Genomic DNA, 24,926 nt, shown 5'->3' on the forward strand with positions numbered 1-24,926 from the left:
CCCTTCTATGGGGTGCGATGGGCGAGAAGTGACAAATGGCAGTGTCATTCTGTGAGGTGGAGAGGCATGGAAACTTCCAGAAACTTCTCCTGTGACACTTGCCTCTCTGAATTCGACCAAGGATGAGTAAGAGATCATCAATCTCCAAGTGGAAGCAAGAACTATCAGAGGGAAGACACTAATCAAATCACAAGCTGACTCATCTCCCTTACAGATATCTATATATGGATCCCTCATCCCAGAGATCCAGAGGCTGGAATTTTGCATTTTGTAAGGAATTGTTGTTGGTTTCTTGAGACAACATCAGATTGTTGGGTGATCTAAGCTTTGTATGAGGTGAAGAGGGGCTTCCTTGATGAGAGGATGATGCTGGGTCAGAACAACTGGTTTTAACTCCCTTGGCTCTTTCTTGTTTATCAATAAAAGCTATTCAAGTTTTCCTCCATACTCTTGTGTCATTTATGTTTTATGCATTTGTATGGTCAATTTACATCTGATCCTAAATTGTTTATGATTATAGATCCATGTTCTTGTATAGTGCTATGCTACTATGATCTTATAGGTACTCTGTGAAGTTGGGTGTACAAGGGAGCAAGTAGGGAAAGACTATCACGAGAGAGAGGAATCGCACTAGGAGATTAGCGCAAGACAGAGGTTGGTCTTCTTTATTCTTCTCTCATCTATATTTCATAAAGGAAAAACGAAAGGAGCTTTACTTTGTTTGTTTCTAAGGTAGCTACCACACCTTAGTGGAATAAGGAGTTTTGTGTAGACACTTTTCCCTGTAACAAAATGGCGACTCCGTTGGGGACGAATTAGTTTGTTTGTTTATCTTTCTTGTTGTCTATTTTATAAACTTACAGACGGAGCCTGAAGTCGAGCCAGGTAGCTTTCGAACTGCATTTGCTATGCAAATGCAAAGTAGATAAATGTCGCTTCAGTCAATCTCCAGGATTTGTTTATAAATTAAACAACTGATTTACAAACTCTCTGATTGCCCCTTGTGGTAGCTCTTAGATCCTCCTTAGATCTACCCCTAATTGTTGCATTACTGATTACCATTTGCTTGGCCAAAACCCATGAACTGAACTGCAAACTATGACCCGGAACCCAAAAAAAGTCTTGTCTCTGGCCCAGCGCAGGTACTGTTCTATGAATCTAAAATTTAGCGCACTTCCCGAGTGTAGTAGGTGCGCTACATTTCAAATTCCCTGTGTTACAGGTGTGTTGATCAGACTAGGCATTGTTCAGTTTTGGTTTCTGTGATTCATTCTTTCCAGTTCTATTCATGAAGTTTTCTTCCGGTGATCAGTATATCTCTATTTGAAACCCCTTTTCCTTGCTGTTATTCCGCCTCCTTTGTACAAAAGAACTGTAAATTTTTTTGTGTATTTGTTGAGTCATTTTCAGTTCTCCTTTACAAAAAGTAACGTAATCGTACTGTCGTCCTTTGATTTGAAAGTGTCGCAAGTGTCATTTTCAGTCATAGGAAAGAGTTTGGTTGCTATAGATAGTCGATTATCCTGTTGCTATCGTATTTGGTCTAAATTTGTAATTTTTCTAGTGTCGAAAGCAAGTATTCATTTCCAAATCGTAAAGTGTTGTGATTGTCTCCATTTTTTATTTCGAAGAGAAACTTGTTGGTAATTTTCGCTTGAAAAGTAATTCAGATTTGTGCATTATCTTTCTTTTTCCATTCACATACTAAGAAAGCCGAAAACAAATACATGCATGTGCATTTGCATTTAGACTATTTGATTGGTTTGATTTAGGACAGTGCATTTAGAGTGTGCTCTTTGCTCTTTGTGAAAGAATATTGTCTCTCTTTCCTTAGTAGCTAGGATTTTCATTGCACAAAGAAGATAAAAGATTGTTTATCATCTTAGATTGCATTTTAGGAATTATACATCTACATCTCGCGGTGAACCTGAGAGGCAAATTTCATAAACAAGATCAACTATAAAATAAATTCAATGAATCTAACAACGCTTTGGAACCTAATGCACAACATTTAGAAGTCTAGGCTAGAGACGTATTACGGCATCGTAAAGCCTGGTAACTGTTGTTCTCGCTGATGGTTGGGTGATTCCTCCACTTTGAGACGATAAGTGCCAGTACGGACTTGTGCTCCCACGTACCGTCGAGTATATTTTTGGAGACCACAATAGGCTTAATCCTTTATCCATAGGAAGTCGTGTCTGCCGCCCTATCGATCGCAATGCACTGAACACAGCATTCAGTAAGATTGGCTGTCGTACCGTAAAAAGTATTCTGCAGTTTTGCGATTGGTTTGGTAATCCCTCTACCTAGATTTCCAGAGCAGTCCCTTTCGTTCCTTTTCAGACTCCTTAATGGAAAAGGTCCATCTGAGCACTTGTCACTTCAGGCTCATTAAAAATCGAAGGCAACTAGAGTCATCTTTTGTTTTTTCTCGACTCTTAAAAATTGAAAAAACAAGTTGTGTCAAAGCGTCTAAAATTCATATAATTCGGAAACATACTTCCCTTTTATTTTTAGTTGATCGAGTAATCCGCAATCGTGGAAGAAAGTCAATTGAAACCCCGTCATTCGCGGAGGCTTACAAGTCAATCGTCTTTGTCTCCGAAATCGAAGCTAGTACGGACAAAGCGAACTCATTTAACCGGTTCCAAATCTCCTGTTAAAGTTAGAACAAGTGTTCCAACAACATCAGAGATTCTGGTTACTCCAAACATTCCTGGTATCCCTGCCTTTACAGAAGAAGTTCAGTAGCCACAGAAGGACGGTAGTATTGATCCTGGTCTGAGGGTGAACACTTGTATCACTGAACCAGTTTCATCAACAACCGGTTTGGAGAGTGTTGCTCCCCAAACATCTGTCGCTGTAGATTCCATACCTTCTTCGGCACCAGAAATGTTCTACAGACCTGACGGTCTACCCCTTCCACCTGGTCTGATTGCTATAGAAGAGATTGTGGAAGATCCTCCATCTAGTACTCCATCGCATTTTGGAGTCGGGATCACTCTGTATCCTTCTTCATCATAAATTAGTCTACTGCCAGCGGAAGCTCCTATAGAATCACTAGGTAATCTTTTGGATAGACTAGAAATGTCTGAACAACCGTCAACATCTAGGACTGTGTCATCTGACACAGCGACGGCAGAACTCCCTGCTATCGCTCCAACAATGTTCGCCGGTATACCACTTGTCCCAACTAGCTCTCAATCGCTAGAAGGAACCCACTCAAAGGCCATTTCGACGGTATGGTCTGTTCCTGTTTGTTCATCCGGAATAATATCCGGAAACTCTTATGTTGAGTCTCGACAAATTAATCCATTTGGAGGTCAATTTGGGCAGTCCGGCCCTCAAGGGAAAACCATTCCCTTAAGTACTGGATTACCACCGTATGGAGGGTAGTATACCCTTTCATTATCCCCTCTGGGAGTACAGCCATACGGGAGTTCACAACAAAATTCGGGTTATGCTAGAATTATGTCAAGCGGTTGGGTACCGATACTACCTCAACAACCAAGAGTTGTATATTTGATGCAACAATGCTTACCTATGTCAAGTATACCAACTACGCCAGCTATTGTAACGATGTCGCAAGTTCAAGCGCTGCCTGTTGTATGCCAACCTCAAGTTTCTCAGGTTTTAATGCAATAGCCCCTTGACCTTGAAACTCAACCACAATCGCCGACTGGTGGAATGACACAGGTTCAAACAGGTACAAATACTCCTCATCTTGGTCAAACAGTTAGTATCGGGCAATAGCACATGGCTTTACAACCATGGCTAGTGCAATACCAACAACCGCAGTTCCAACAAGTATACCAAGGTTCTGAGCAACAAATCTTTGCGAATAGTGGGCAACCGTATATTCAAAACGGTCAAAATCAACCATTTTACAATGGTCATGCCCACCAACCTTACCAAAGTTACCAGCATCAAATGCATTATGCTGGTATGCAAAGACCAACTGCTCAGGCAATCCCATCTTATCCTGGGTATGCTTCGCCTAACCTGAATCAACAGTTACCCTTCGTGGCGACTTTAGAGTTATCTGATTTAAATCGGTTAACAAACGATCCAATCGCTTACACCCCTTGATGGCCAGCGATTCCGCATAAACTTCCATCAGATATTCCTAAATTTAATGGAAATCTGGGTGAAGATCCGTCGAATCATGTGATGACCTTTCATCTATGGTGTTCATCAAACACCCTAAATGATGATTCGATTAGGCTTCGCCTTTTTCAGAGGACGTTAACTGGTCCGGTAGCAAAATGGTATATCGAATTTCCTAGAGCTTCATTCGACAACTTCAGTACCCTAGCCACAACCTTTTTAACCCATTTTCAGTTACCAATAAGGTACGAAATGGGAACAGAACTTCTTACCAATTTAAAAAAAACAACGGCCACTCACATATCAGATCATATACATGAGTGGCGACGTCGTCGTAGAATGGTGAAAACATATGTTCCCGATCAGCTCTTAGCTGAATGGTTTATTAAGTCATTACTGCCTTCCAACATGGAAGATGTGGCAAAAGGGGGAGTTGTCATTGCAGAGCAGGTTATCGCTCGGGCGCAATATTTGGACTTGATTTACACTCAGTCCGGCACACTCTACAATAAAATGCCTGATGCTCCTAGACCGGAATTCTCAGTTCCTCCTCCTCCTAAATCAAAGAATGAATCTCATGCCAGCGATGGTGTGATTGGCGCAACAGACATGAAATCGACAAAGGCTACATCTAAAAAGGCCTGTAAGATTTCCGGTCAAAATGCAAAAGAGGAACTTCTTGCCTCGGAAGTAAATGTCGTATCGACAGATAAGGGCAAAGAAACCAAGCAACCAGGGGGCAAGAAGAAAGGCAAAGGGAAGAAAAAGAAACAGGAAGAATCATCACCTGAAAAATCTTCTACAAACCCTCCTGGAAATAGGAAACCAAAAAATCCATGATTTATATGCGATGAGGATCATCGGACCGCAAATTGTCCACACAGAGCTGAGCTTAAAAAATTCTTCAAGAATTCAAAAACCTCGGCAGTATTGACTGATCCGTTTCCAAATCTAGGGACAAATCTGGTTGACAGTGGAAATGCTTCCCCGTCTCAAGTGCTAATGTTGTCAGTTTCCAAACAGCAAAATGATGCTTTGATATCGACAAGAAACAAAGATTATGGGAATCCACAGCTGTCAAACAACAAGGATAAAGATCAACCTAGTAGTTCGACAACAACTTCGACAGAAGTTGCGCCACCCATCATTCCCGAGTTGACAATAAAACCGCCAAAGGGAGTAGTACACAAGTCGACATTTAATCCCCACGCTAGAGCGGCACAACATTATAATATAGTGGAAGATTTGGCCCAATCGCCATCCGCTATGTCAACTCTTGAGGTACTACAAAATTGCCCATCCCAAAAGCAAGCTTTATTATCAGCCATTGGTGGGATAGACCCAAAGGATTCCAATCTTGTATCCTTTGATCATAAAGGATACGATCCTCAGTTACCAGCTCAACTAGCTTTCCCCGTTCAGGTGAAAGCCCTCAACAAAACTGTTCATCGAACAATTATTGATGAGGGGGCATCTACATGTATTATGTCGATGAGTTGCTGGAAAACTTTAGGATCTCCAACCTTGTCGCGATCTTCGACGACATTAAAAGCATTTGACGGACGAACATATACCCCATATGGTATTCTAAGTAACTTGAAGGTTGAACTAGGAGGGAAAATAGTAGAAATAGATGTTGAGGTAATCGACGGAAATCTCGATTACAACATCCTACGAGGAAGACCATGGATATATGCTATGGTTGCTATTGTGTCGACCTATTTTAGGAAGATTTCATTTCCCTTTCAAGGAGGGATTACAATCGTCGATCAACAAAACTTCCTCCCCAATGGTTCTCAAGTTACGGGAAGCATTCCAATGATCCATGGAAGCCCCCATTCACTTCAAAATATCGGAGTAGGCCTACTAAAAGATCCTATATTAATGGGAACTTTTTCCCTTCCACCTCCAATCAATTTGGTGGAAGTAGCGTCGGTAGGAACCTGCAACATGATATCTTCTAAAAAGATCTCAGAAAACGATATCGACATGGATCATGCACAGGTTTTGCCTCCAAGCCCAACAGAAATATTGTAGCAATCAATGTTCCTAGCATGGGAGGCAAACCCAAATCAATGCTCATCAAGCGTTTGGATAGATAGGTCTAAGGAATATGGTACCCCTTCAGATCCTTGGTCGCGAGTGCATGTCACTGACGAAGTAATTTTTCAATCAATGGTAATTGAAGGGGCACCATGGGATGATTACCACCATCGTTCCCTTCTTCCGGATTGTGAAGAAAACACTCCTGATGACCTTTATCATCCTTCAATTTTTTATTTTCTATAAAATACTGTAAACACGGTGGATTCCGAGCGAAACTTTTCCAACATTGAAGAGACTATCGCCATAAATATCTCAACTAAAATAGATGTTGTAGAGAATATTGATGTTGGCAAATGTTGTTCTCCTTCAGAACTGGAAATATATAACGCTCTTTTTCGCGAATTTAGAGATGTCTTTGCTTGGTCATATAGTGAAATGCCAGGCATTGACTCGAATCAAGATGTATCCAGATGTCAAACCAATACGACAACGGCTACGACAGGTGCACCCCAAGAAAGCCGCTGCCATTAAGGCAGAAGTTGAAAAACTTCTCCATGCTGGTTTCATTTACCCGATTCCTCTAACCGATTGGGTATCGAATATTGTCCCTGTTATGAAAAAACAAGGAACAATTAGAGTGTGCGTCGATTATAGGGATGTAAATCAAGCTTGTCGAAAATAAAACTACCCTACACCCTTCATCGACCAGATAATTGATGAATGCGCCGAATGTGAAATATTTTCATTCATGGATGGATTCTCCGGGTATAATCAAATAAATATCCGCCCATAGGACCAGTCAAAGACTGCATTTATCTGTCCGTGGGGCACGTTCGCATATCGAAAATTACCCTTTGGTTTAAAGAACGCAGGGGCAACATTTCAGAGGTCAATGAATTACGCCTTCCATGACATCAAAAACATCGTTCAACCATACCTCGACGACCTTCCGACTCATTCGCGAAAGCGGACTAATCATCCGCAGCATTTAAGAGCGATATTTCTACGTTGCCGACACTACAAAATACGACTCAATCCACACAAATGTGTATTTTGTGTCAGTTCTGGTCGTTTACTTGGCTTTGTAGTCTCGAAAGACAGGATTTGTCTCAACCCATGTAAGGTTCAGGCAATCATAAATTTGCCTCCACCTTCAAATTTGCTTCAGATTCAAAAACTCCAAGGGAAAGCAAACTTTCTGAGGAGGTTCATTCCAAATTACGCTGAACTTGCTAAAGGTTATACGCGTCTTTTGAAAAAGAAGTACCCTTTGTCTGAGATCAGGTTGCGCAAGCTTCCTTTGATGCTTTAAAAGAATCCCTAGTGAAAGCATCATTAATGTACGCTCCTGATTATCAAAAAGACTTTAACCTGTATCTGGCTGCGACGGATACAACCATCGCGATGGTTTTAGTTCAAGATGACAACGGAATTGAACATCCTATATATTATTTAAGTAAGAACTTAAATGATACAGAAAGTAGATATTCTTATGTTGAAAAGCTAGCGCTCGCAGCTGTTCAAGCGATACAGAGATTTCGACACTATGTCCTCTTTCGAAAAAAATACCATTCTGTCAGATTTCAACCCCATGACTTATATATTGTCGCGACAGTTGCTGGGGGGGAAATATTCAAAATGGATAGCAATTCTACAAGAGTTTGATCTGGAATTTGTATAATCCAAGTCAAAGAAAGCTCTGGTTTTCGCGGAATTATTATGCGATCTCCCATCGTCATCCAACGATGAAACATCCGAAGAAACAATCATGGACGAAAATTTGTTTTTGATATCTTCAAGCAATCTGTGGTATGGGGATATAATCATTTATCTCCAAACCCAAAAATATAGGCCAAATACCTCTCGCTCCGAACAAAAATGTATTCGATACCAAGCAAAAGACTACATGATCGTCGGTGATACACTATACTGTCGTGGTATCGATACGGTTCTGAGAAGGTGCCTCACCCATGAGGAGGTCGAAAAAGTCCTGAATGATTGCCATTCAGGCGCGTGTGGGGGGCATCAATTTGGTTATGCTACAGTGCAAAAATTTTTACGAGCAGGATACTTCTGGCCAACAATGTTCAAAGATTGCATAACCACAGTCAGAAGTTGCCATGCTTGTCAAATTTTCGATAGAAAAACCAGAAGACCACCCGCACCTCTGCAGCCAATAGTTTCTGTCGAGCCATTCACCAAATGGGGCATCGATTTCATGACATGTAACCCCACCTCAACCGGGTGGCATGTGTATATCATAGTCACAGTTGACTATTTTACCAAATGGGCCGAGGCGATGCCTACATTAGATAATACTGGTGAAATAGATGCCCTCTTCTTTTTCAATCATGTAGTTGCCAGATTCGGCATCCCACAAGCTATAGTCACAGATCATGGATCACATTTTTGCAATCACATGATGGTCGAATTAGCTGCCAAACTAGGGTTGTCTCACGACAGCTCTACTCCATATTACCCGCAAGCCAATGGACAAGTTGAAGCAATCAACAAGGTCTTGAAGCGTATGCTGCAAAGGATGATTGGAGTTCACAAAAGAAGTTGGCACCTAATCCTGTACTCAACCTTGTGGGCTTACCGAACGTCAGTAAGGAATGCAACCGGATTTACACCTTTCCAACTGGTATATGGCCTGGAAGCAGTCTTATCAATCTAGTGTGAAATCTCGTCCCTCAAACTCGCAATTGACCTTCTCCCCGGAACTTCAGAAGAGGAGGTTTGTTTCTTGGAACTAATCCAATTGGATGAAACCCGTCGTGATGCCGCTTTGGCTAACGAAGCCCATAAGAAATGAGTCAAAGCGCAATTCGACAAGAATGTCAAACCCTGTGTCTTCTCAGAAGGTGACTTGGTCTTGCTTTATGACCAAGAATCCGATAAATTGAGGGCAGGTAAATTCAAGTCTTTATGGATGGGCCCCTATATTGTTAAGCGAGTATTAGCAAAAGGAACCTACGAGTTAATGGATTATGACGGGATTCCACTGGCACAACCTCGTAACGGGTTGTACCTCAAGCGTTACTATGCGTGATTCAATATAGTAACCTGTATGCTTTTGTTATGTTTTTGTTTTCGCTAAAGTGTTTGTTTTGGTCAAGTAATCCACTTTTTACATTTATTACAGATGTCAAACCTATTGCAGTCATGTTTTGGATATGCCGACGGAGCGAGTCGTAGTTCGCGGAACCTATCTTCCGCGGCCTGGGCCATTTTTTATCCAAGCAGCGAGTTAGTAAGTTTCAGAGGGGTATGTATTGGTCGATCAACGAATAACATTGCTGAATATAGCGCGTTGATAGAACTTCTCTCTGATGCCATCACACATGGTATATGCCAACTAATTGTCAGGCTCGACTCACAACTTGTCATAGTACAACTCACTGGTATCTACTCTGTCCGAAATCCAGCTATTTATCGCATGTTCCTAAGGATTAAGATTTTGGAAAGACAATTTGATTTTATTCAATATCAGCATATTTCCAGAACCTTAAACACATTAACTGACTCATTAGCAAATTATGTGTTAGATAAACATTTGCAACATTTATAAAAAGAAGCATACCATCAATATTTGCATTTGGATCATGTAACTTAACCAAAATAAAGCTTCGAAAATCACAGATATATATATATATATATATATATATATATATATATATATATATATATATATATATATATATATATATATATATATATATATATATATATATATATATATATATATATATATAACTGTTTATGGTTTACACATAATGATGCTCGTGATAGCAAGTCACAGCCTGTGCGATCATGCGTAAGAGCCGATTCCATCGTCTTGGCACACCAGTAGTATGCCGCTGCAACCTCAAGGGCAGCTCGTCAGTCCTCACAACTAGAATACCAAGAGTGAGGCTCTCAACCTATTCCTGTAATGCTGTGAGAGTCTCGTTCACATCGAGGTCGCGAAGGATAGCCCTTCCAACAGTCTCTCCTGCTGGGGCGGCAGCTGGCACTCTCAGGCATACTACTGGCCGAACGGGACCAACATCTGCATGAACACATGAGTTTGATTAATTCTTGATAGAATAAATCACAAGGACATTATAAAAGAAAAACGATAAACAGGGATATGGTCAAAGAATTTACCAATGGCGCCCCACTGTTCGCCAGCCGGTAGTACTAAATCTGGATCACCCCAGAAGTCCATACCGGCATATGGATACTTAGAATAAACCATCTCCTAACGATCAAACCACCCTAAGAAGGTATCAGAAAAGGAAATCTGAGACTGACCAGCATGCCTAGACATATGGTCGACCCATCTCTTCATACGTGGTTCAGTCGGTGAAGGTAAATCGAGTGCAATATACTGCGGCTGCATCAGTGGTATCTTTTCCAAGGCAAAGGCGGTCAAGCTAGAACCATAACCAAAGTTCTTCAACCTCCCACTCTTTACCTTGGTAAACTGTTCTTTCATCACAAGAAGTACTGCGTCACACCAGTTGAACACCTTCGGTTGGAGACATTCCAAGGCATACTGCATATAAGATCGGTTGGCTACATGAAGAGCCGCACCACCAGCCATCCTACCAAAAGTGAACAGAATAGTCCTGAGAGACCTGTCAGTGACATCACGGATGATGATCTTGCCGTCCTTACTCGGCTGAGATCCCTCTCTGCAATACCGGTGAACATAATCTCTCACAGATTCACCTCCTCAGGCCGAACCTGATAAAGAGATGGGGGCACCCCGCCTCGACAAGCCAGTCAAGAAATAGATGTCCACTACAGTCAAGGGGATGGATTTGCCCCTAATCTGGAACACCTGGTTGGTAGGATCCCAAGCATCGAGCAAATACTGCAGCAAGTTGATTTGTTGTCTCATTCTAGAAATGCGAAAAAACTTCAGCAAGCCACAGTTCCGCAGTGCGTTTACTGTAACCGAATCATGTAAAGCAAGCATGTCCTCTTCTTCATGCTCACGTTCTCGCCATGTAATAGTCATCTTGCTCCAAAAATCTCTGGAAACAAACAAGAGAAGAGTTAGATCCTGATTTTGGTAAGAAACAAGCAAAATTTCCATCAAAAACTGTGCATAAAATTCCTTCCTTGCGCCCATCGCACCTACAGTAGTGCTCTGAGTGCATTGCATGTCAGATGTCCAGTAGACAGGCCAACATTCAACGCACCTTTTGATACACAATGGGTGCGCTGAAGCCAGGGCGAGTTTTTCAAACCCCAGAGGCTCAAAAAAACCAGGAATCAAGCTTAAAATGCAAGATGGAAAGCATGAAATGAAAGAGCTCAAGTTTAGCTCCTACCTGGTCTAGACGGTGCCAAGAATCATCCACAGAATCTCCCGAAATCAGCTGATGAAAATCAAGGGGGAAAAGCACCTCCAAAGCTCCAACAAACCAAAGTTCAAATGAAATGGTAAAATGAGAGGTAAAAGCACTTTTACATTACTTTTTACGTAGTTCGAAGTAAAATATTAGTGTTCTAACTCATTTTTCAAACATATATTGTTCATTTCTGACTAGTTTGATGAAGCAATTGAAAATGCAGTACAATCTTTGAAAGAACAAAGCTATTTATGGTAAAGTCAAGAAGTGACCGTTGTATCAAGCAGTTTTAGCGCATAGTTCAAGCTCGTTAAAAAATAAACATAAGCCATGAGCAAATGTTTCCCCCCGCGTTTAAGCTCATTAAAAAATGAACTATTTCTCGGTAAATAACCATCGTGAATGTAGTACTTCAGCCTTTAAAAGCCTTGGTCGTGTTCTCATCATCACCTCCACTCTGTATTGGCCGATCATTCACCTCCATTTGATTGTTTACCCCTTTTGAGGAATAGCTACGAAGAGTGATCTCACTAGCCATCCTTGTAACACTGCCATGATTGGAACATTCCAAACCTTACCTGGAATCAGCTGCTACCCAATTTTATCACTCGTTCCTCAAAAGACGAGTCTCCTTTAAGATCTTTTCAACTGACTCATAAAATATGAAAAGATTGCCGAGCCATTGGCCTCTCCAGCTCGTTAAAGGGACCGGAAGTGCTATCCCCCCTCTAAATTTTAATCTTTTTGGACCTGAGGGATTATTACACAAAAAGATCAAGCGCTTGTTTTGTTCGGCTCGTTAAAAGTATCGAAAATTCATCCCTTCTGTATCGTTTTATACTTTTTCGGACTTAAGGGATTAGATGACGAAAAAGGAATTTTGGAGTTTCCTATACGTTCCTTTTCAGACTCTCTAAAATTGAAAAGGACCGAGTTATCTTTGTCGTTAAACTCGTTAAAACTTAATAGCGACAAACTTGTCCATAGCAGACAAGAACGAGTTTCACTATCGCTAGGCTCATTAAAACATAGTGATGGGTTTGCCCAAAGGGCAAATTATAGAACAAGCATATGTTATCCTCCTCAAGCTTGACAAAAATAAAGAGGTACTGGTCATCAATGACTAGGGAAAATTGGGAAGAAAACTTGAAGAAACTTTGTTGGTAGCAAGTCGCTCTTGAACATGACACTTTCACTCCGCATCCAAATCAGGTTGGGTTGTTTCATTCACCAGTCACATCACCATGGTCCCATCACACCATCCACATTTGGGGTTAATGCTACCAGTCCACCACATCAGTGTTGCCGATATGTTCAAGAGAAGTCATTCAGAGAATTCACCTGTGTCTCACCCACTACAATACATTTACACTCCATTCTTTCATGACCGCCACCCTGAACCGTATGTCATCAGATCGTTTTCACCTCCATTAAAATCATGATCCGGATTTAAACAGGAACGCAACAAATTACAGAGATAACCATATACACAAAGATGCAGCGGAAATAATACTTCATTTCATTAATGGAAAATACTGAAATATGCTTACAAACAGAAATGGCAATAAACTAGCTAGGGCGATGGTAGCTTATCTCTGAGAAGAGATGTGATGGCTACATGCCTCTGAACTGTGTTACAATGAGGCTCGATGGCCTATTTATTGTTGAGAAACAATGGACAACCCTTAACATTCCAAAACCTAACCCTAGGAGATGAAACGCCAAACTGTGGGCCCCGTTTGGGTAAATTGGTACATCAACTTCCCGGGGTCGTAACTTTGGCATACGATCTCCGTTTGACGCGTACAATAGCTCGTTAGAAAGATCTATCCGAGCACTACCACTTTGGGAAGGGCAACATCGGTCCATGGACCCATGTTGCCCCCAGATTTCCCAAAAAACGTCGTTTAGGGCCTCAAAACGGCTCCGGAAGTTCAGGACCCGAAAAACTGCTAAAAATAGTAAGTTGTGCTACAATTAAGGAAACTGAAAATGCTGAGAAAGACAATGGTGGGGGTCCAGGTGGACTTGGCAGGTGGCCACCAATATCCACCTGGATCATTCCTCCCCCCTTAGGAAGCAATGGTCCCCATTGCGTTGAGCTCCTCCATGAGATGAGGAAACTTCTGCTGAACTTGTTCCCTGGTGAGCCACTTGCCCTGCTGAAGGAGTTGGCCCGCTTTGACAACTCGATACAGTTGGATATTCTGTTGGCGAGTGTTCTTGATCTGTGTGTCCATGATCCGATCAGTTGCAGCTTGTTCCATGCAATCTGGATTTAATTCTGTGGGTTTGAGCTGTTCTGCAATGTCGGATGTGTCTAGCAATGGTGGAAAGTATGGCCGAAGGCGGTCCACATTAAATACTGGGTGCAGGCCAAGGAATGGGGGAATGCTGAGCTCAAATGCATTGTCTCCCATAGCCTTAGTAATGGTGTAAGGACCATATCGGAGTGGTCTCAATTTCCGATAGGCTCCAGTAAGGCGTTCCTTTTGCAAATGCAACCAGACTTTGTCGCCCACCTGAAACTTGTGTGGCACCCGATGTTGATCATGTCGCTGCTTGTACTTGGCATTTGATTTCTCAAGAATGTCATGGACCTGCTGGCGAATATGTTGGATGCGCTCAATGAAGCTGGTGGCCTTATCTGTTTCGGACTGGACATGAGCTGAATTCATGTGAGTAGCTGCAAGTGGCATGGCCACATCAATGGGGCATAGTGGCTGGAATCCCAAACCCACCTGAAAAGGGCTATGGCCAGTGGAGCTGTGAAGAGCTCGGTTGTAGCTGTGCTGAACGTAGGGGAGGCTCTCGTCCCATGTGCGTGGATGCTTTGAGTTATACATGCGCAGAATGTGCACAATCATCCTATTGACAACCTCTGTCTGGCCATCAGTTTGAGGATGGAAGGCTGTGGACTTCGTGAGTTTGGTGTCCAGCATTGACCAGAGACTGGACCAAAAGGTGCTGAGAAACCGACTGTCCCGATCTGAGATGATAGACTGTGGGATCCCAAAGTGCACCCACACTCGTTCAAAGAAGAGTTTAGCAGTGGCTTCTGCTGTGATATTCTTCTTGCAGGCCATCATAATGGCCATCTTTGAGAACCTGTCGACGACCACAAAAACACAGTCATTTCCATGCTTAGTGGAAGGAAGGCCTGACATGTAATCCATGGAGATGGATTCCCAAGGTCGACTAGGGGTAGGCAACGGGGTATAGAGGCCTTGCTTCTTAATGGTCGGTTTGGCAATGGCACAGGCAGTACATGATCGGATGTACTTCCCAACATCCTGTCGAAGATTCGGCCAATAGAAATAGTTTTGCAGTACTGCCACTGTTTTCTCGACCCCGAAATGCCCAGCAGCCCGACTGTAGTGTGCTTCCCAAATCATCTTGGCACGCTCGCTTGAAGGAACACAAAGGTGACCGAGGTGGCATAATAGGGCATCCTGGAGGTGAAAATCTGCAACCTGCCGACCCTCCAAGAGTGTCTGGTATGTGTGGCCGAATTCTGGGTCGCTTTTGTAGAGAAGTGGCCAATCAGAAGTCTCGTGCCCGCAAGAGTTGAGCACGGTGGTTAGCGCCATGATCGGTGGTCGACTGAGGCAATCTGCAACATTATTGGTGCTGCCCTTTTTATACTTGATATTCAAGTGAAACTGTTGCAGGTATGTAGACCACTTCTGATGGCGATCATTCTGCAATTTCCCTTGGGTCTGTATGAACTGCAGAGGTCGGTGGTCTGTGTGGATGACCGTTTCCTTCCCCAAAATGTAATGCTTCCATTGTCGGCAGGCCTGTACAATGGAATACATCTCTTTATCATAAGTGGGGTACTTCCGGACTGTGTCTGAAAGTGTTTCACTGTGATATGCCACTGGATGTCCATGTTGAGTAAGGACTGCCCCAATAGCATAGTCAGAGGCATCTGTCTCGACCTCAAATGGTTGTTGTAAATCTGGTAACGCGAGCACTGGTGCCGTGCAGAGGCGATCCTTCAACTCCCTGAATGCCTTCTGTTGAGATTCAGACCAAAAGAATTTTGCTTTCGCCCCGCCCTTGGTGACTTGACTCAAGGGCCAAGAAATATGAGAAAATCCCAACACAAACCTGCGGTAGAAGTTGGCAAGACCTAGAAAGCTGCGGAGCTCTGTTAGAGTGGTTGGAGAGGGCCAATCCCGAATGACTTGGACCTTGGCTGGATCGACATGCACCCCCTGTTCATCAATGATGTATCCCAGATACTGAACCTCGGTCATGCCAAAAGTGCATTTCTCCAAATTGGCACATAGCTTGTGTTGCCGCAGTGTTTGGAGAACCTGTCGGATGTGGTGGAGGTGCTCTTCCCAACTCTGGCTGAAGATCAGAATGTCATCCAAGTATACTACTACAAAGGAGTTGGTGAATGGCCGCAAGATGTCATCCATTAGCCTCATAAAGGTTGCAGGAGCATTCGTCAATCCGAAAGGCATGACCAACCATTCGAAGAGGCCCTCCTTGGATTTGAAGGCAGTCTTCCACACATCTGAGGGTTCAATTGGTACCTGGTGATATCCTGACTTCAGATCGATCTTGCTGAAATATTTCGCCCCCTTTAGTTGGTCTAGGAGGTCATCAATCCGCGGGATCGGGTACCTATTACGGACAGTGATCTTGTTCAGCGCCCGATAGTCAATACAGAGTCTCCACGTCCCATCCTTCTTCTGTACCAACACTATCGGGCTCCCACAGGGCGAAGAACTCGGACGGATGTGACCTTTCTGCAGGAGCTCCTGAATCTGCCTCTTGATTTCATTGTTCTCCAGAACGGAGCGCCGATAAATTGGTCCATTGGGTAGCGGCGCACCTGGGGTCAGATCGATGGAGTGCTTGACTTGACAGTGCAGAGGAACCCCTGCCGGGGAGGTGAAGATGTCTTCGTACTCCTCCACAATCTTGTCCATCTGTAGCTGCCGTGCAGAGGAACCCCGTTTGGAGGCCGCGGCCACTGTCTTCTTCTTCCCTTGAGGGCGTATCATCAGGAAAACAAATTTCCTGGTTTTGGAAATGATCTTACTGCATTGTTTTGCAGTAATCAAAGAGATGGCGGCAGGTGGTGCTACCTCTGGTATCCTGAACAACTTATTTCCCAATGTAATAATAATAGCACGGGGCCTTGATTCATACACAGCATGTCGCTTCCACAAGTATGGTTGTCCTAGTAATACATCACAAACTTCAAGGGGAGCAATGTCACACAATACCTCATCTGTGAAGGGCTTGATGTTGTATGGAAGGCGACATTGCTGGCTCACGCGAAGATCTCGCCCTTGGTGAAGCCACCCAATGGTGTATGGTTGTGGATGTGCTGTGGTCGGTAAGCCCAACCGCTTCACGACCTCTGCCGAAATGAGGTTCTTTTGACTCCCGCTATCAACAATGAACTGTATCGGGGAGCCCTTTACCCACATCTGGGAGTGGAAGAGACGCTCCTCCTCCTCTGGATCTTCGGGTTCATTTTTCTGGATCTTTGCGGTAGCAACAGTGGCGCTGGGATCCGCATCAATGATCTGCTTCCCTTTTTCATACCCCTTATCGGGTTCTGACTCAGAGTCGGAACATGCATCTGATTCTGAAACCTTTAGCTCAGCCACCAGTGACTGCTTGGCCCGACACTCACTTGTGTTGTGAGTGGAGCTCTTATGGAACTCGCACCATTTTCCAGTGTCCTTTCTCGGCTTCGCGGCGTTGCTCTTTGCTTGCAGCTTCGGCTGGTTGTCTTGGGCTGTCCCGCCTTGGCTTTGTCCTTTGTTCTGTGGTTTAGGGGCACCTTTCCCCTGCTTTGGATTCGCAGATCCAAAGTCTCGCTTCTTTTGTTTAAACTTCTGCTCGACCTTGACAGCATACCGGTATGCTGCGCCGAGCGAGGGGATGTTTCAGAATTGTATTTCTTCCTGGATGTACTTGTGCAGGCAGCCACGGTATTTGAGTATCAAATGTTGCTCTGAATCCTTGATACCCAACTTTGTGCGAAGGGTATGGAAAAGATTGGTGAACTCCGGCACGTCTTGGTCCCTTCCTTGCCGCAGCGTGGTCCACTTTATGTATTCATCCTCATAGCTTCCGACAGGGTAGTACTGCTCCTTGATGGCATCCCGGAACGAATCCCAGGTAGGTATGGCTGAAAATAGTGAGCCAGTACTTTCATCCTTCTGCTCGCAGTAGGTTTCCCACCAGTCCTTGACGTGGGGGGCTGCTTTGAGAAGAGCAAAAACAATCTTTTCCCAACTCGAAAATTCATGAACAGAAAAATAACCCTCTAGCAGATTTAACCATTTATCTACGGCATCGGCGTCTATCTGACCCTCGAATATGGGGATTTCAAAATTAACTTGTACCTTAAAGGGTGTGGCATTTCCAGAGGAGCTACTGGAAGCCGATGCGCCGCTTCTGGGTAGCCGCTGAAGGATCTGCGCAAAGTTGTCCATCATCGCGTTCCGTTGTCGCTCGAGCGCTTCTTCGAGCAAGATTTTGATGGGATCTCCTGCCCCCTCGTCTTTCTTCTCGTCCGCCATGGGAGGCCGTCGGGATTTGCGAGGCTGGTCTTGCAAAGGTTCAACCAGTTCAAGCCCTAACTCCTTATATCCCGACCTTGTTGGGGACATGCAAAGAAAAATAGAGAAAAAGCAGACCGCTCTGATACCACTGATCCGGATTTAAACAGGAACGCAACAAATTACAGAGATAACCATATACACAAAGATGCAGCGGAAATAATACTTCATTTCATTAATGGAAAATACTGAAATATGATTACAAACAGAAATGGCAATAAACTAGCTAGGGCGATGGTAGCTTATCTCTGAGAAGAGATGTGATGGCTACATGCCTCTGAACTGTGTTACAATGAGGCTCGACGGCCTATTTATTGTTGAGAAACAATGGACAACCCTTAACATTCCAAAACCTAACCCTAGGAGATGAAACGCCAAACTGTGGGCCCCGTTTGGGTAAATTGGTACATCAACTTCCCGGGGTCGTAACTTTGGCATACGATCTCCGTTTGACGCGTACAATAGCTCGTTAGAAAGATCTATCCGAGCACTACCACTTTGGGAAGGGCAACATCGGTCCATGGACCCATGTTGCCCCCAGATTTCCCAAAAAACGTCGTTTAGGGCCTCAAAACGGCTCCGGAAGTTCAGGACCCGAAAAACTGCTAAAAATAGTAAGTTGTGCTACAATTAAGGAAACTGAAAATGCTGAGAAAGACAATGGTGGGGGTCCAGGTGGACTTGGCAGGTGGCCACCAATATCCACCTGGATCAAATCATTTGCTCCGTTTCGTGTCATTGATGTGGGATTCATTAAGGCCCTCCTGTGACGGATCACTTCTTGTCGACATCAGCTCATTATCCAAGAAGTCGATCTAGGAACACCCCATTCAGTACTTTGAAGCTTGCATGCCTCAATGGCAAGTTTCTCACTTCCGGCGACAGGTTTACATCAATGGCCTTCGACTGAAAGATTTTGCGTGGTGTTCGACGCCAAGTCCTTTATTCACACCACGTGAATTGTACTGCAATACCTTGAGGGTCATTATCATTATCGGTGATTCCTCTCGCGCCTGTTAACAGCTTACATCATTGGCTGGTAATCAGGCGATGTCTTTCCATGTTCGACTCCAGAACATCTCTCACATGGATAGACTTGTACTTCGAGTGAAGATCGAACGAGATTGAAGAACCTAGATCTAGTTTCATCCATCCGGGCTGTGATATATATTCACGGAAATAAAGACATCAAATGTACAACATTGCTACACAGATAATCATCCAATCAAAGGGATGATGACTCTACCAGAATCATCAGTCTACACTCAGACGATTGTCTGTCCTATGTACATGTAAATGAATTTATAAAGATGAGCATGGGAATGCCCGCCTCAGCTATATCATGAAAATACTATGAAGATAATGTATTGTATTGTATCTTATTACAGGTCTCCTCCCAGCTTGAAGGAACTTCGGATCCTCATAATAAATCATTTCACCCGACATCAAAAGATTAACGACCTCATGCTTTAGGGGGCAACTGTTATAGACATTTTTGGGCACTACAACCCCAAGCATGAAATGTCCATAGACCAAGGGCTCCTAAGTCCCTAAAAGTGTTTTTCTAACCCCTAAAGGAACAAGGTCAGCTGATTACAACTTCTCCCAGAAGTTCTCCATGAAAATTGCTCAGAACTGGTCAAAACAGGATCATTTCAGTTGCTCCATAGGCAAAGTGCGTTGCATCTCACCTAAATACACTGTGTGGGTGCGTTGCATTTCAAAAATCCCTTCTATGGGGTGCGATGGGCGAGAAGTGACAAATGGCAGTGTCATTCCGCGAGGTGGAGAGGCATGGAAACTTCCAGAAACTTCTCTTGTGACACTTGCCTCTCTGAATTAGACCAAGGATGAGTAAGAGATCATCAATCTCCATGTGGAAGAAAGAACTATCAGAGGGAAGACACTAATCAAATCACAAGCTGACTCATCTCCCTTACAGATATCTATATATGGATCCCTCATCCCAGAGATCCAGAGGCTGGAATTTTGCATATTGTAAGGAATTGTTGTTGGTTTCTTGAGACAACATCAGATTGTTGGGTGATCTAAGCTTTGTATGAGGTGAAGAGGGGCTTCCTTGCTGAGAGGATGATGCTGGGTCAGAACAACTGGTTGTAACTCCCTTAGCTCTTTCTTATTTAACAATAAAAGCTATTCAAGTTTTCCTCCATACTCTTGTGTAATTTATGTTTTATGCATTTGTATGGTCAATTTACATCTGATCCTAAATTGTTTATGATTATAGATCCATGTTCTTGTATAGTGCTATGCTACTGTGATCTTACAGGTACTCTGTGAAGTTGGGCGTACAAGGGAGAAAGTAGCGAAAGATTATCAAGAGAGAGAGGAATCGCACTAGGAGATTAGCGCAAGACAGAGGTTGGTCTTCTTTGTTCTTCTCTCATCTATATTTCATAAAGGAAAAACGAAAGTAGCTTTACTTTGTTTGTTTCTAAGATAGCTACCACACCTTAGTGGGATAAGCAGTTCTATGTAGACACTTTTCCCTGTAACATGATGTCCAGATTGTTTTTCAACAAAGGCCAAAAACATGTTAAATACTTCACTCTTGAGTTTTAAGAAGTATACCCAAGTGCGTCTAGAGAAATCATCAATGAAAGTTAAGAAATACTTGTAGCCAGAGAATGAAACAACTAGAAGTGGACCACATAAATCACTATGCACAATTTGTAAAGGGGCTGAGGCGTGCCAAGAGGCACGTTTTTCAAAACTATCTCGATGATGTTTTTCGAGTACACATTTGTAACAAACACTATCTCTGCAATATACCATTGGAAGACCTGTCACCATATTTTGTTTACATAGATTCTGAAGGGAGCGATAATTTAAGTGACCAAATCGCTCATGCCAAAGTTTGCTCACTTCATCATTATGAGCAACAAATACCAAGGGAAGATTTGATGACCCAAAGTTGTTAAACTTATACAACCTTGTAGAATTATCAGCAATGCCAGTAGCTAAAAACTGTCTAGCATCTCCTAGGTCCTTAATTACAACAGCGTGAGGTGAAAATTCAATGATTTTACCTTCACCTGAATGAGTTATCTGATATACAGATAGAAGGTTGCAGGATAAGGTTGGAACACATAATACATCATTAAATTGACCATTGTCTATATGAACAGTTCCAGTTCCTACAACACTAAGAGATCTATCATCACCAACATATATATTTTTGGTGTTACAATCATTTAAAGAAGAAAACATGGCTTTGCTTTTGGCCGTGTGATAAGAAGCTCCATAATCGATGAGCCACTCATGAGAATTAGAAGGAGAAGATACATTTACTGCATATCCAGAACGAGATGTTTGACAACCACATGCAGAAAGTGATATTCTTGAAGATGAAGTTGAAGTTGAAGAGTGCTCCAAATGGATGTTATGCTTCTTCATTGCTGCTTCCAAGGCTTCCATCTTCTTAAAGCATTTGGATTCTAAGTGGCCATCTCGATTACAAAAGTGGCAATGTCTATCAGTCTTCTTCCCTTTGTTTTTATTTGCCTTATCATTTTGTTGAAATGATTTTTCATTTTGAGGCTGAAATTGCTTAGGACCCTTGTTTGGTTTAGGACCATTCTTTTTAGGATATGACTTCTTAGGATTCTTTGAATTTGGTTGCTGTTGGGCGGCTAAGGCTTTCTTAAAATATTTTCCAAGATTAAGAAGACCAAGGTGTAATAGTTTTTCTTGTTCTCTTATTAAAGAATCACAAAAGGAATCAAGGGAAGGGGACTTGTAGGCTTGTCCTTGAGAAATGAAGGCTTCTCTTATAGAATGGAAGGTGGAAACAAACACAGAGTAGGTTGGTCCCAACTTAATAAGAATGGAATAGATAAGGTTACCATCTTCTTTCTTAACCTTAACACCTTCCAAGAGAAGTCTAAGGGTCTTGAACTTGGACATAAAATCTTCAATGGAAGAAAAATTATCGGGGTCCAATGTAACCAACTCATTTTTGAGTTGATGGCCTCTAAGTTCATTTTTAATTCCAAAAACTTTAGTGATATGTTTCATTGCTTCATCAGGAGTATCAAGTTCTACGATATGGAATCTAAGGTCTGGAGAAATAAACATCCCTATCAACCCATGTGTTTGATCTTGCCTATTTTCCCATTTGGCTGCCTTATCTTCATCTTTCGGTTTGGTTTCTTGGCCTGAGGCTATTTGGTAAAGACCTTTACTTCTAAGTAAATCCACAATGTAGGACCACCATTGGAAGTAGTTGGTGCTATCAAGAATAACTTGGCATGGACTTTCCATTTTTAATAGAAACTGAAGCTGTATATGTTGAAAATAAGTGTTCCAATGGAAATATCTTGAAAAAATAGGCTGATTCAAAAAAAACGGCTCTGAAAACGGCTTCCGAATGAAGAAGTTATGGCTTTTTGAAGAAAAGTTGTTGAAGATGCCGACGAAGTGCGGGAATGTGCGGAAATGAATGATAATGTTATATTAAAAAAAAAAATCTGCCCCCTTTCCAAACTTAATCTAATAAAGTAGCTTTGGACCAAGAAAGACTTGAACTCAAGACCTCTATTCTCATAAAGTAGCTTTGGACCAAGTGAGCTAGATTAAAAGGTTAGTAATTTTTGGAAAAGAGGAACTAGGGGTCTTCTTCTTCTTCTTTTTTTCTTTTTTTTTTTTAAGTCACTGAAGCTTTGGGCTACGTGCTTACTTGAGAAAGCTCTTTTTTCCTACAAAACAAAAAACACAAAACCCAACACGGACATACAAAAAAAACAAACCTTACGGCTTGAAGTTAGCTTTAGCCGAAAACTATATATTTTCCTCAATGTTTCTGATTTTCTGAGATCACACTAAGGCGCGGCGGAAAAGAGCATACGCATGAGAAAAATCCTTCCTCTCTGTTTTTGATTTGCCCAAATCGCACAGAGTCATGGGGAAAAGAGCATATGCAGAAATGAAAGGTATAGATCCGGTAATAAAAAAAAAACAAAGAGCTAAATAAACCGAAATAAACAAAGAGAAAATAACTAGAAACTGCAAATAAACATTGTATACCTCCAGATATTAAAAATGACGTAGCTAGGGCTACCAGAAACCTTTTCGCGTGAAGCGAAATGGTTCCTCACTGGAACATATGCTCCTAACACAATAGAGCAGTCCTCTCGGCTCGAAAGTAGTAAAAAATAGTAGATCTAGGAAACGACAGTCGGATGCAGTTCTACGGCTTCAAATTTGGATCACCAACGGATGCGGCCCTCAAATAGCTCTGATACCATGTAGGAATTTACAAGGTAAGTTCCTCAGACAACACACCAAAGGACACCGCTCACAAACAGATCACAGATCAATACACTAGTATTGTTGACATGGTTAAAACCCTCAAAGAGGGAAATAGTCCACGACCTGAGCCAACGTGGCCACTTTAGGCAATTTATTAATAAAAGAATGAAAATTTACATAAGCTTCTCTCATGAACAGTTACCCTACAAATGACCCTCCATGCTCTTTAAATAGAGATCATGGACCAATCAGGTGTCAAGCCATGGATCAAGTGTCAGTAATATCGAGGAGAGAATGAACCGTCGAATCACTACATATCGTGACCGTCGGATCGTAAGTTACAAAAGTACATAGTAAAGAAACAGACTTTACCTAACTCTACACTAGACCAAGTTATACTTAACTATTTCCTATGTGTCGAAATATCCTAGCCATTAGATCACTCTATGTCTATAGCATATCATGACCATTAAACTACAATGCAACTAATGCATACTAAAGAAATACACTAAAAAACACACTTTTACCTAATAGACACATTAGACTAAGTTGAACTTAATTAACTCCTAATTGTCTAAATATCCTAACATCCCCCCTTAAAAACAACTTGGGATAGGATTGAAGGATCTACAAAGGTGACATAATGGGAGAAGGAAGAACGAAATAGAGCCTATCACCCTACTCTCTTCCTAATGGTGAAAAAGTACCAAAACCCTTACTTTTCTTGTTGTTGTGAGGATGTTTCTTCTTTGGATGTTTGTTTTTATCTTTCTTTTAGGCCACTGGGGCCTTGTTAGATGTACCTATAATGCTAATCATTCCAATATGTCGTTCATGGTTTCCGAAGACCCGTGTTACATTTTCACATAAGTTTAGATATCATTAAGATATCTAAACAGAAAACAAAAACATTGAGATTTTTCTTTCACTCAACCTATAACATATTGCATCTGTCTTCATCAATGCTCTTCTTCCATATGCTATCCACTTATGGCATTTCCTTTGCAATATTTGGTGCATTTTCTAGTTATAGGTCATTTATAAGTTTTAAATGTCTTCAGAGTTTCACTTCTAATTGAGTGTTCAAATGAACATGTTTATTCTCTTATACATAACTATTTTTCCCTCCACCCACTTTTCAAAACTTCCATAACCATTCAGTAGGGACTTGCATCTTCAATGCTGCTTTTCTTGTTTAGTAAAATATTGCTAAGAATTTAATTTATTTAAAGTAGTAGAATTTACAATTTATGAAGTTTCAAGGTCTAATTTTTAAAAGTCTAATTCTTTAAAGGATGCTAGCTCAATGGAAGAGCACCTGCTTTACAAGTAGGAGGTTGGTGGTTCATTTCCATCATTCCCTGACATCCATATGGAATGGAAACAATCATTTTTTGGTGATGGAGGCTCTTTTGATCATCACGAATGAGCTTGGGTGACATTTTTCAACCCTCACCAAAGTATGAAATGGTGACGGTCAACGAACGCCACCATATATACGCATCAATAGTGATGACCCTCAAAGGTCCATAACCATAAATTGTTGTTGCTGATATGAAAT

This window comes from Pinus tabuliformis, chromosome 4_2, assembly GCF_031772625.1.
Source record: "Pinus tabuliformis cultivar Carrire ecotype Pingquan chromosome 4_2, CPIR1, whole genome shotgun sequence".
In the NCBI taxonomy this organism is placed as follows: Eukaryota; Viridiplantae; Streptophyta; class Pinopsida; order Pinales; family Pinaceae; genus Pinus; species Pinus tabuliformis.